This window comes from Taudactylus pleione, unplaced genomic scaffold (genome assembly GCF_031769625.1).
Source record: "Taudactylus pleione unplaced genomic scaffold, aTauple2 ptg000473l, whole genome shotgun sequence".
NCBI classification, from domain to species: Eukaryota; Metazoa; Chordata; class Amphibia; order Anura; family Myobatrachidae; genus Taudactylus; species Taudactylus pleione.
In genome coordinates, this window is record NW_028284875.1 from 4,984,332 (window position 1) to 4,998,326 (window position 13,995).

A 13,995-nucleotide genomic window follows, 5' to 3' on the forward strand; every position below is an offset into this window, starting at 1 on the left:
ATCTGTTGCGCAATGCTGAGGTTGTGAGTTCAAGCCTCACCTGGAGCAAATGTAATTTTTTTTCTAATGTCATCAGTTAATGATTATCATCTGCTTCCTGAACATCCTGATATGAAGGCAGAAAAAAAACACAAACATGACTGTTTTTAAGTACCAGTACACACAGCTGCTTTGGTTCATATGCACTGTAAACATTACTTTAGTTAGTCAACAAAATGGAATGCAAAAAACTACCTCTTTATTGGTAAAAGAGTTGCATCAATCTGTTTTGCTGCAATGTAACATGAGGGTCCACACTATTAGGTCTGGATAGTACAATCACATTTCATGCTGGGATTTGTAAAGCAAAGAACTCAAATAAACGGCTTTCCTATATCGCAACAATTAATGATTATACTAATGAAAAAATCAGTTTCACTCAAAGATGTTACTAAGCCCCAGTGGCCTAAATGATTGTGGGTTCAAGTCCCATCTGGGGTGATAGGCTTTATTTCATTTTAATAATATTGGAGATGTTCCTTTCATTCTTGCTTCATACTGCACAAATGGCTCCACCAGAAACTTTAATCTGCTTAACAATCTGGAACTGTTCAGCTTGCAAAATTATGGCCCAGTATCTAAAAGCAGACATTTATCCTAATGACATTGTGAATTAGTTTCCTGAAAAGATTACTATCACCTGGGACAGTGGCTTCAAGTCCCATCTAGGATGCATGTTCCTTTGTTGCTCATACTCATTCTAGAAGTTATGCTTTTTTTCAATGCAGGTATTTTAATGGTATGCAGGTATTTTAATGGTATTGCAGAAAATCCATATATACCAAAACATACCTATTAAGTTTTAATTGCAATTTAATATCAGAGTGGCTACAAAATAACAATGTCTATTGCAATTGCTGATGGGTTTCTTGAAGTCCTTTCATCCTTGTCATCAAAAGGGTAATTTTCTGCTTTTTACATTTCTTTGGACACTGACTTTACTGACAATTTAGGTGCTACAGACCAAAAAAACAATGTTTACCTTTAAATAAAGAGCACAAGTGAGATTTAACTTATTTTTAATTAAAGATACTGCACTTTTTAGTAATATAGTGTATATTTTCCCTATGCAACATTAAAGTTACATATATCTATACCAAATATTATTTAAGATAAATAAACACTAATTATTTTACAATTTTGATAATATTGAACTGTACAACAATGGCATGAATTCATTGCAATATACACCTATGGATACATAAAACTGGGCAATAACACAAATGCACAATATAATTGATTACCTTATGATTAGAATATTACTTTTATTAGGTACTTTAGTATTGGGTGCAGTAGTTTAGTGGATTTAAAAAGTAACTAATTTAAAATTAATAAACCAAGTTAATTTACTTAGTCAACTCGATGCTAAAATCACTCAACTAAAAATAATGCGCTTTGACCATGTGCTCCTGTGGCGCAATCGGTCTGTGCGCAGGACTTATAAGTCAGTATCTGTTGAGCAATGCTGAGGTTGTGAATTCAAGCCTCACCTGGAGCAAATGTAATTTTTTTTCTAATGTCATCAGTTAATGATTATCATCTGCTTCCTGAACATCCTGATATGAAGGCAGAAAAAAAACACAAACATGACTGTTTTTAAGTACCAGTACACACAGCTGCTTTGGTTCATATGCACTGTAAACATTACTTTAGTTAGTCAACAAAATGGAATGCAAAAGACTACCTCTTTATTGGTAAAAGAGTTGCATCAATCTGTTTTGCTGCACTGTAACATGAGGGTCCACACTATTAGGTCTGGATAGTACAATCACATTTCATGCTGGGATTTGTAAAGCAAAGAACACAAATAAACGGCTTTCCTATATCGCAACAATTAATGATTATACTAATGAAAAAATCAGTTTCACTCAAATATGTTACTAATCCCCAGTGGCCTAATGGATAAGGCACTGGCCTCCTAACCAGGGATTGTGGGTTCAAGTCCCATCTGGGGTGATAGGCTTTATTTCATTAAAATAATTTTGGAGATGTTCCTTTCATTCTTGCTTCATACTGCACAAATGGCTCCACCAGAAACTTTTATCTGCTTATCAATCCGGAACTGTTCAGCTTGCAAAATTATGGCCCAGTATATAAAAGCAGACATTTATCCTAATGACATTGTGGATTAGTTTTCTGAAAAGTTTACTATCACCTGGGACAGTGGCTTCAAGTCCCATCTAGGATGCATGTTCCTTTGTTGCTCATTCTCATTCTAGAAGTTATGATTTTTTTCAATTCAGGTGACTGTCTTAATGGTATTGCAGAAAATCAATATATACCATAACATACCTATTAAGTTTTAATTGCAATTTAATATCAGAGTGGCTACAATATAACAATTTCTATTGCAATTGCTGAAGGGTTTCTTGAAGTCCTTTCATCCATGTCATCAAAAGTGTAATTTTCTGCCTTTTATATTTCTTTGGACACTGACTTTACTGACAATTTAGGTGCTTCAGACCAAAAAAACAATGTTTACCTTTAAATATAGAGCACAAGTGAGATTTAACTTATTTTTATTTAAAGATACTGCATTTTTTGGTATTAGAGTGTATATTTTCCCTATGCAACATTAAAGTTACATATATCTATAGCAAATAATATTTAAGATAAATAAACAGGAATTATTTTACAATTTTGATAATATTGTACTGTACAACAGTGGCATGAATTCATTGCAATATACACCTATGGATACATAAAACTGGGCAATAACACAAATGCACAATATAATTGATTACCTTATGATTAGAATATTACTTTTATTAGGTACTTTAGTATTGGGTGCAGTAGTTTAGTGGATTTAAAAAGTAACTAATTTAAAATTAATAAACCAAGTTAATTTACTTAGTCAACTCGATGCTAAAATCACTCAACTAAAAATAAAGCACTTTGTCCATGTGCTCCTGTGGCGCAATCGGTCTGTGCGCGGTACTTATAAGACAGTATCTGTTGAGCAATCCTGAGGTTGTGAATTCAAGCCTCACCTGGAGCAAATGTAATTTTTTTTCTAATGTCATCAGTTAATGATTATCATCTGCTTCCTGAACATCCTGATATGAAGGCAGAAAAAAAACACAAACATGACTGTTTTTAAGTACCAGTACACACAGCTGCTTTGGTTCATATGCACTGTAAAAATTACTTTAGTTAGTCAACAAAATGGAATGCAAAAGACTACCTCTTTATTGGTAAAAGAGTTGCATCAATCTGTTTTGCTGCAATGTAACATGAGGGTCCACACTATTAGGTCTGGATAGTACAATCACATTTCATGCTGGGATTTGTAAAGCAAAGAACACAAATAAACGGCTTTCCTATATCGCAACAATTAATGATTATACTAACGAAAAAATCAGTTTCACTCAAAGATGTTACAAAGCCCCAGTGGCCTAATAGATACGGCACTGGCCTCCTATGCCAGGGTTTGTGGTTTCAAGTCCCATCTGGGGTGATAGGCTTTATTTCATTAAAATAATTTTGGAGATGTTCCTTTCATTCTTGCTTCATACTGCACAAATGGCTCCACCAGAAACTTTTATCTGCTTATCAATCCGGAACTGTTCAGCTTGCAAAATTATGGCCCAGTATCTAAAAGCAGACATTTATCCTAATGACATTGTGGATTAGTTTTCTGAAAAGTTTACTATCACCTGGGACAGTGGCTTCAAGTCCCATCTAGGATGCATGTTCCTTTGTTGCTCATTCTCATTCTAGAAGTTATGCTTTTTTTCAATTCAGGTGACTGTCTTAATGGTATTGCAGAAAATCCATATATACCAAAACATACCTATTACGTTTTAATTGCAATTTAATATCAGAGTGGCTACAAAATAACAATTTCTATTGCAATTGCTGATGGGTTTCTTGAAGTCCTTTCATCCATGTCATCAAAAGGGTAATTTTCTGCCTTTTTTATTTCTTTGGACACTGACTTTACTGACAATTTAGGTGCTTCCGACCAAAAAAACAATGTTTACCTTTAAATATAGAGCACAAGTGAGATTTAACTTATTTTTATTTAAAGATACTGCATTTTTGGTAATATAGTGTATATTTTCCCTATGCAACATTAAAGTTACATATATCTATACCAAATATTATTTAAGATAAATAAACAGGAATTATTTTACAATTTTGATAATATTGAACTGTACAACAATGGCATGAATTCATTGCAATATACACCTATGGATACATAAAACTGGGCAATAACACAAATGCACAATATAATTGATTACCTTATGATTAGAATATTACTTTTATTAGGTACTTTAGTATTGGGTGCAGTAGTTTAGTGGATTTAAAAAGTAACTAATTTAAAATTAATAAACCAAGTTAATTTACTTAGTCAACTCGATGCTAAAATCACTCAACTAAAAATAATGCGCTTTGACCATGTGCTCCTGTGGCGCAATCGGTCTGCGCGCAGGACTTATAAGACAGTATCTGTTGAGCAATGCTGAGGTTGTGAGTTCAAGCCTCACCTGGAGCAAATGTAATTTTTTTTCTAATGTCATCAGTTAATGATTATCATCTGCTTCCTGAACATCCTGATATGAAGGCAGAAAAAAAACACAAACATGACTGTTTTTAAGTACCAGTACACACAGCTGCTTTGGTTCATATGCACTGTAAACATTCTTTAGTTAGTCAACAAAATGGAATGCAAAAGACTACCTCTTTATTGGTAAAAGAGTTGCATCAATCTGTTTTGCTGCAATGTAACATGAGGGTCCACACTATTAGGTCTGGATAGTACAATCACATTTCATGCTGGGATTTGTAAAGCAAAGAACACAAATAAACGGCTTTCCTATATCGCAACAATTAATGATTATACTAATGAAAAAATCAGTTTCACTCAAAGATGTTATTAAGCCCCAGTGGCCTAATGGATAAGGCACTGGCCTCCTAATCAGGGATTGTGGGTTCAAGTCCCATCTGGGGTGATAGGCTTTATTTCATTAAAATAATTTTGGAGATGTTCCTTTCATTCTTGCTTCATACTGCACAAATGGCTCCACCAGAAACTTTTATCTGCTTATCAATCCGGAACTGTTCAGCTTGCAAATTTATGGCCCAGTATCTAAAAACAGACATTTATCCTAAAGACATTGTGGATTAGTTTTCTGAAAAGTTTACTATCACCTGGGACAGTGGCTTCAAGTCCCATCTAGGATGCATGTTCCTTTGTTGCTCATTCTCATTCTAGAAGTTATGCTTTTTTTCAATTCAGGTGACTGTCTTAATGGTATTGCAGAAAATCCATATATACCAAAACATACCTATTAAGTTTTAATTGCAATTTAATATCAGAGTGGCTACAAAATAACAATTTCTATTGCAATTGCTGATGGGTTTCTTGAAGTCCTTTCATCCATGTCATCAAAAGAGTAATTTTCTGCCTTTTATATTTCTTTGGACACTGACTTTATTGACAATTTAGGTGCTTCAGACCAAAAAAACAATGTTTACCTTTAAATATAGAGCACAAGTGAGATTTAACTTATTTTTATTTAAAGATTCTGCATTTTTTGGTATTAGAGTGTATATTTTCCCTATGCAACATTAAAGTTACATATATCTATAGCAAATAATATTTAAGATAAATAAACAGGAATTATTTTTCAATTTTGATAATATTGTACTGTACAACAGTGGCATGAATTCATTGCAATATACACCTATGGATACATAAAACTGGGCAATAACACAAATGCACAATATAATTGATTACCTTATGATTAGAATATTACTTTTATTAGGTACTTTAGTATTGGGTGCAGTAGTTTAGTGGATTTAAAAAGTAACTAATTTAAAATTAATAAACCAAGTTAATTTACTTAGTCAACTCGATGCTAAAATCACTCAACTAAAAATAAAGCGCTTTGTCCATGTGCTCCTGTGGCGCAATCGGTCTGTGCGCGGTACTTATAAGACAGTATCTGTTGAGCAATCCTGAGGTTGTGAATTCAAGCCTCACCTGGAGCAAATGTAATTTTTTTTCTAATGTCATCAGTTAATGATTATCATCTGCTTCCTGAACATCCTGATATGAAGGCAGAAAAAAAACACAAACATGACTGTTTTTAAGTACCAGTACACACAGCTGCTTTGGTTCATATGCACTGTAAAAATTACTTTAGTTAGTCAACAAAATGGAATGCAAAAGACTACCTCTTTATTGGTAAAAGAGTTGCATCAATCTGTTTTGCTGCAATGTAACATGATGGTCCACACTATTAGGTCTGGATAGTACAATCACATTTCATGCTGGGATTTGTAAAGCAAAGAACACAAATAAATGGCTTTCCTATATCGCAACAATTAATGATTATACTAACGAAAAAATCAGTTTCACTCAAAGATGTTACAAAGCCCCAGTGGCCTAATAGATACGGCACTGGCCTCCTATGCCAGGGTTTGTGGTTTCAAGTCCCATCTGGGGTGATAGGCTTTATTTCATTAAAATAATTTTGGAGATGTTCCTTTCATTCTTGCTTCATACTGCACAAATGGCTCCACCAGAAACTTTTATCTGCTTATCAATCCGGAACTGTTCAGCTTGCAAAATTATGGCCCAGTATCTAAAAGCAGACATTTATCCTAATGACATTGTGGATTAGTTTTCTGAAAAGTTTACTATCACCTGGGACAGTGGCTTCAAGTCCCATCTAGGATGCATGTTCCTTTGTTGCTCATTCTCATTCTAGAAGTTATGCTTTTTTTCAATTCAGGTGACTGTCTTAATGGTATTGCAGAAAATCCATATATACCAAAACATACCTATTACGTTTTAATTGCAATTTAATATCAGAGTGGCTACAAAATAACAATTTCTATTGCAATTGCTGATGGGTTTCTTGAAGTCCTTTCATCCATGTCATCAAAAGGGTAATTTTCTGCCTTTTTTATTTCTTTGGACACTGACTTTACTGACAATTTAGGTGCTTCCGACCAAAAAAACAATGTTTACCTTTAAATATAGAGCACAAGTGAGATTTAACTTATTTTTATTTAAAGATACTGCATTTTTGGTAATATAGTGTATATTTTCCCTATGCAACATTAAAGTTACATATATCTATACCAAATATTATTTAAGATAAATAAACAGGAATTATTTTACAATTTTGATAATATTGAACTGTACAACAATGGCATGAATTCATTGCAATATACACCTATGGATACATAAAACTGGGCAATAACACAAATGCACAATATAATTGATTACCTTATGATTAGAATATTACTTTTATTAGGTACTTTAGTATTGGGTGCAGTAGTTTAGTGGATTTAAAAAGTAACTAATTTAAAATTAATAAACCAAGTTAATTTACTTAGTCAACTCGATGCTAAAATCACTCAACTAAAAATAATGCGCTTTGACCATGTGCTCCTGTGGCGCAATCGGTCTGTGCGCAGGACTTATAAGACAGTATCTGTTGAGCAATGCTGAGGTTGTGAGTTCAAGCCTCACCTGGAGCAAATGTAATTTTTTTTCTAATGTCATCAGTTAATGATTATCATCTGCTTCCTGAACATCCTGATATGAAGGCAGAAAAAAAACACAAACATGACTGTTTTTAAGTACCAGTACACACAGCTGCTTTGGTTCATATGCACTGTAAACATTCTTTAGTTAGTCAACAAAATGGAATGCAAAAGACTACCTCTTTATTGGTAAAAGAGTTGCATCAATCTGTTTTGCTGCAATGTAACATGAGGGTCCACACTATTAGGTCTGGATAGTACAATCACATTTCATGCTGGGATTTGTAAAGCAAAGAACACAAATAAACGGCTTTCCTATATCGCAACAATTAATGATTATACTAATGAAAAAATCAGTTTCACTCAAAGATGTTATTAAGCCCCAGTGGCCTAATGGATAAGGCACTGGCCTCCTAATCAGGGATTGTGGGTTCAAGTCCCATCTGGGGTGATAGGCTTTATTTCATTAAAATAATTTTGGAGATGTTCCTTTCATTCTTGCTTCATACTGCACAAATGGCTCCACCAGAAACTTTTATCTGCTTATCAATCCGGAACTGTTCAGCTTGCAAATTTATGGCCCAGTATCTAAAAACAGACATTTATCCTAATGACATTGTGGATTAGTTTTCTGAAAAGTTTACTATCACCTGGGACAGTGGCTTCAAGTCCCATCTAGGATGCATGTTCCTTTGTTGCTCATTCTCATTCTAGAAGTTATGCTTTTTTTCAATTCAGGTGACTGTCTTAATGGTATTGCAGAAAATCCATATATACCAAAACATACCTATTAAGTTTTAATTGCAATTTAATATCAGAGTGGCTACAAAATAACAATTTCTATTGCAATTGCTGATGGGTTTCTTGAAGTCCTTTCATCCATGTCATCAAAAGAGTAATTTTCTGCCTTTTATATTTCTTTGGACACTGACTTTATTGACAATTTAGGTGCTTCAGACCAAAAAAACAATGTTTACCTTTAAATATAGAGCACAAGTGAGATTTAACTTATTTTTATTTAAAGATTCTGCATTTTTTGGTATTAGAGTGTATATTTTCCCTATGCAACATTAAAGTTACATATATCTATAGCAAATAATATTTAAGATAAATAAACAGGAATTATTTTTCAATTTTGATAATATTGTACTGTACAACAGTGGCATGAATTCATTGCAATATACACCTATGGATACATAAAACTGGGCAATAACACAAATGCACAATATAATTGATTACCTTATGATTAGAATATTACTTTTATTAGGTACTTTAGTATTGGGTGCAGTAGTTTAGTGGATTTAAAAAGTAACTAATTTAAAATTAATAAACCAAGTTAATTTACTTAGTCAACTCGATGCTAAAATCACTCAACTAAAAATAAAGCGCTTTGTCCATGTGCTCCTGTGGCGCAATCGGTCTGTGCGCGGTACTTATAAGACAGTATCTGTTGAGCAATCCTGAGGTTGTGAATTCAAGCCTCACCTGGAGCAAATGTAATTTTTTTTCTAATGTCATCAGTTAATGATTATCATCTGCTTCCTGAACATCCTGATATGAAGGCAGAAAAAAAACACAAACATGACTGTTTTTAAGTACCAGTACACACAGCTGCTTTGGTTCATATGCACTGTAAAAATTACTTTAGTTAGTCAACAAAATGGAATGCAAAAGACTACCTCTTTATTGGTAAAAGAGTTGCATCAATCTGTTTTGCTGCAATGTAACATGAGGGTCCACACTATTAGGTCTGGATAGTACAATCACATTTCATGCTGGGATTTGTAAAGCAAAGAACACAAATAAATGGCTTTCCTATATCGCAACAATTAATGATTATACTAACGAAAAAATCAGTTTCACTCAAAGATGTTACAAAGCCCCAGTGGCCTAATAGATACGGCACTGGCCTCCTATGCCAGGGTTTGTGGTTTCAAGTCCCATCTGGGGTGATAGGCTTTATTTCATTAAAATAATTTTGGAGATGTTCCTTTCATTCTTGCTTCATACTGCACAAATGGCTCCACCAGAAACTTTTATCTGCTTATCAATCCGGAACTGTTCAGCTTGCAAAATTATGGCCCAGTATCTAAAAGCAGACATTTATCCTAATGACATTGTGGATTAGTTTTCTGAAAAGTTTACTATCACCTGGGACAGTGGCTTCAAGTCCCATCTAGGATGCATGTTCCTTTGTTGCTCATTCTCATTCTAGAAGTTATGCTTTTTTTCAATTCAGGTGACTGTCTTAATGGTATTGCAGAAAATCCATATATACCAAAACATACCTATTACGTTTTAATTGCAATTTAATATCAGAGTGGCTACAAAATAACAATTTCTATTGCAATTGCTGATGGGTTTCTTGAAGTCCTTTCATCCATGTCATCAAAAGGGTAATTTTCTGCCTTTTTTATTTCTTTGGACACTGACTTTACTGACAATTTAGGTGCTTCCGACCAAAAAAACAATGTTTACCTTTAAATATAGAGCACAAGTGAGATTTAACTTATTTTTATTTAAAGATACTGCATTTTTGGTAATATAGTGTATATTTTCCCTATGCAACATTAAAGTTACATATATCTATACCAAATATTATTTAAGATAAATAAACAGGAATTATTTTACAATTTTGATAATATTGAACTGTACAACAATGGCATGAATTCATTGCAATATACACCTATGGATACATAAAACTGGGCAATAACACAAATGCACAATATAATTGATTACCTTATGATTAGAATATTACTTTTATTAGGTACTTTAGTATTGGGTGCAGTAGTTTAGTGGATTTAAAAAGTAACTAATTTAAAATTAATAAACCAAGTTAATTTACTTAGTCAACTCGATGCTAAAATCACTCAACTAAAAATAATGCGCTTTGACCATGTGCTCCTGTGGCGCAATCGGTCTGTGCGCAGGACTTATAAGACAGTATCTGTTGAGCAATGCTGAGGTTGTGAGTTCAAGCCTCACCTGGAGCAAATGTAATTTTTTTTCTAATGTCATCAGTTAATGATTATCATCTGCTTCCTGAACATCCTGATATGAAGGCAGAAAAAAAACACAAACATGACTGTTTTTAAGTACCAGTACACACAGCTGCTTTGGTTCATATGCACTGTAAACATTCTTTAGTTAGTCAACAAAATGGAATGCAAAAGACTACCTCTTTATTGGTAAAAGAGTTGCATCAATCTGTTTTGCTGCAATGTAACATGAGGGTCCACACTATTAGGTCTGGATAGTACAATCACATTTCATGCTGGGATTTGTAAAGCAAAGAACACAAATAAATGGCTTTCCTATATCGCAACAATTAATGATTATACTAACGAAAAAATCAGTTTCACTCAAAGATGTTACAAAGCCCCAGTGGCCTAATAGATACGGCACTGGCCTCCTATGTCAGGGTTTGTGGTTTCAAGTCCCATCTGGGGTGATAGGCTTTATTTCATTAAAATAATTTTGGAGATGTTCCTTTCATTCTTGCTTCATACTGCACAAATGGCTCCACCAGAAACTTTTATCTGCTTATCAATCCGGAACTGTTCAGCTTGCAAAATTATGGCCCAGTATCTAAAAGCAGACATTTATCCTAATGACATTGTGGATTAGTTTTCTGAAAAGTTTACTATCACCTGGGACAGTGGCTTCAAGTCCCATCTAGGATGCATGTTCCTTTGTTGCTCATTCTCATTCTAGAAGTTATGCTTTTTTTCAATTCAGGTGACTGTCTTAATGGTATTGCAGAAAATCCATATATACCAAAACATACCTATTAAGTTTTAATTGCAATTTAATATCAGAGTGGCTACAAAATAACAATTTCTATTGCAATTGCTGATGGGTTTCTTGAAGTCCTTTCATCCATGTCATCAAAAGGGTAATTTTCTGCCTTTTTTATTTCTTTGGACACTGACTTTACTGACAATTTAGGTGCTTCCGACCAAAAAAACAATGTTTACCTTTAAATATAGAGCACAAGTGAGATTTAACTTATTTTTATTTAAAGATACTGCATTTTTGGTAATATAGTGTATATTTTCCCTATGCAACATTAAAGTTACATATATCTATACCAAATATTATTTAAGATAAATAAACAGGAATTATTTTACAATTTTGATAATATTGAACTGTACAACAATGGCATGAATTCATTGCAATATACACCTATGGATACATAAAACTGGGCAATAACACAAATGCACAATATAATTGATTACCTTATGATTAGAATATTACTTTTATTAGGTACTTTAGTATTGGGTGCAGTAGTTTAGTGGATTTAAAAAGTAACTAATTTAAAATTAATAAACCAAGTTAATTTACTTAGTCAACTCGATGCTAAAATCACTCAACTAAAAATAATGCGCTTTGACCATGTGCTCCTGTGGCGCAATCGGTCTGTGCGCAGGACTTATAAGACAGTATCTGTTGAGCAATGCTGAGGTTGTGAGTTCAAGCCTCACCTGGAGCAAATGTAATTTTTTTTCTAATGTCATCAGTTAATGATTATCATCTGCTTCCTGAACATCCTGATATGAAGGCAGAAAAAAAACACAAACATGACTGTTTTTAAGTACCAGTACACACAGCTGCTTTGGTTCATATGCACTGTAAACATTCTTTAGTTAGTCAACAAAATGGAATGCAAAAGACTACCTCTTTATTGGTAAAAGAGTTGCATCAATCTGTTTTGCTGCAATGTAATATGAGGGTCCACACTATTAGGGCTGGAAAGTACAATCACATTTCATGCTGGGATTTGTAAAGCAAAGAACACAAATAAACGGCTTTCCTATATCGCAACAATTAATGATTATACTAATGAAAAAATCAGTTTCACTCAAAGATGTTACAAAGCCCCAGTGGCCTAATGGATGCGGCACTGGCCTCCTATGCCAGGGTTTGTGGTTTCAAGTCCCATCTGGGGTGATAGGCTTTATTTCATTAAAATAATTTTTTAGATGTTCCTTTTATTCTTGCTTCATACTGCAGAAATGGCTGCACCAGAAACTTTTATCTGCTTAACAATCTGGTACCGTTCAGCTTGCATAATTATGGCCCAGTATCTAAAAGCAGACATTTATTCTAATGACATTGTGGAATAGTTTCCAGAAAAGTTTACTATCACCTGGGACAGTGGCTTCAAGTCCCATCTAGGATGCATGTTCCTTTGTTGCTCATTCTCATTCTAGAAGTTATGCTTTTTTTCAATGCAGGTGACTGTCTTAATGGTATTGCAGAAAATCCATATATACCAAAACATACCTATTAAGTTTTAATTGCAATTTAATATCAGAGTGGCTACAAAATAACAATGTCTATTGCAATTGCTGATCGGTTTCTTGAAGTCCTTTCATCCATGTCATCAAAAGTGTAATTTTCTGCCTTTTATATTTCTTTGGACACTGACTTTACTGACAATTTAGGTGCTTCAGACCAAAAAAACAATGTTTACCTTTAAATATAGAGCACAAGTGAGATTTAACTTATTTTTATTTAAAGATACTGCATTTTTTGATATTATAGTGTATATTTTCCCTATGCAACATTAAAGTTACATATATCTATAGCAAATATTATTTAAGATAAATAAACAGGAATTATTTTACAATTTTGATAATATTGTACTGTACAACAGTGGCATGAATTCATTGCAATATACACCTATGGATACATAAAACTGGGCAATAACACAAATGCACAATATAATTGATTACCTTATGATTAGAATATTACTTTTATTAGGTACTTTAGTATTGGGTGCAGTAGTTTAGTGGATTTAAAAAGTAACTAATTTAAAATTAAGAAACCAAGTTAATTTACTTAGTCAACTCGATGCTAAAATCACTCAACTAAAAATAAAGCGCTTTGTCAATTTGCTCCAGTGGCGCAATCGGTCTGTGCGTTGTACTTATAAGACAGTATCTGTTGAGCAATCCTGAGGTTGTGAATTCAAGCCTCACCTAGAGCAAATGTAATTTTTTTTCTAATGTCATCAGTTAATGATTATCATCTGCTACCTGAACATCCTGATATGAAGGCAGAAAAAAAAACTCAAACATTACTGTTTTTAAGGCACCAGTACACACAGCTGCTTTGGTTCATATGCACTGTAAACATTACTTTAGTTAGTCAACAAAATGGAATGCAAAAGTCTACCTCTTTATTGGTAAAAGAGTTGCATCAATCTGTTGTGCTGCAATGTAACATGAGGGTCCACACTATTAGGTCTGGATAGTACAATCACATTTCATGCTGGGATTTGTAAAGCAAAGAACACAAATAAAGGGCTTTCCTATATCGCAACAATTAATGATTATACTAATGAAAAAATCAGTTTCACTCAAAGATGTTACTAAGCCCCAGTGGCCTAATGGATAAGGCACTGGCCTCCTAAGCCAGGGATTGTGGGTTCAAGTCCCATCTGGGGTG

General features: G+C 33.7%; 2 non-coding genes across 2 annotated transcripts; both read left to right on the plus strand.

Moving 5' to 3' along the window:
• The first annotated feature begins 4,444 nt into the window (after positions 1-4,444).
• TRNAI-UAU (transfer RNA isoleucine (anticodon UAU)) lies at positions 4,445-4,537 on the plus strand. The gene is given in 2 exon segments: positions 4,445-4,482; positions 4,502-4,537. It is a non-coding gene; the product is annotated as a tRNA-Ile (tRNA).
• A 9,385-nt stretch (positions 4,538-13,922) lies between these two features.
• TRNAR-CCU (transfer RNA arginine (anticodon CCU)) lies at positions 13,923-13,995 on the plus strand. Its single transcript has one exon. It is a non-coding gene; the product is annotated as a tRNA-Arg (tRNA).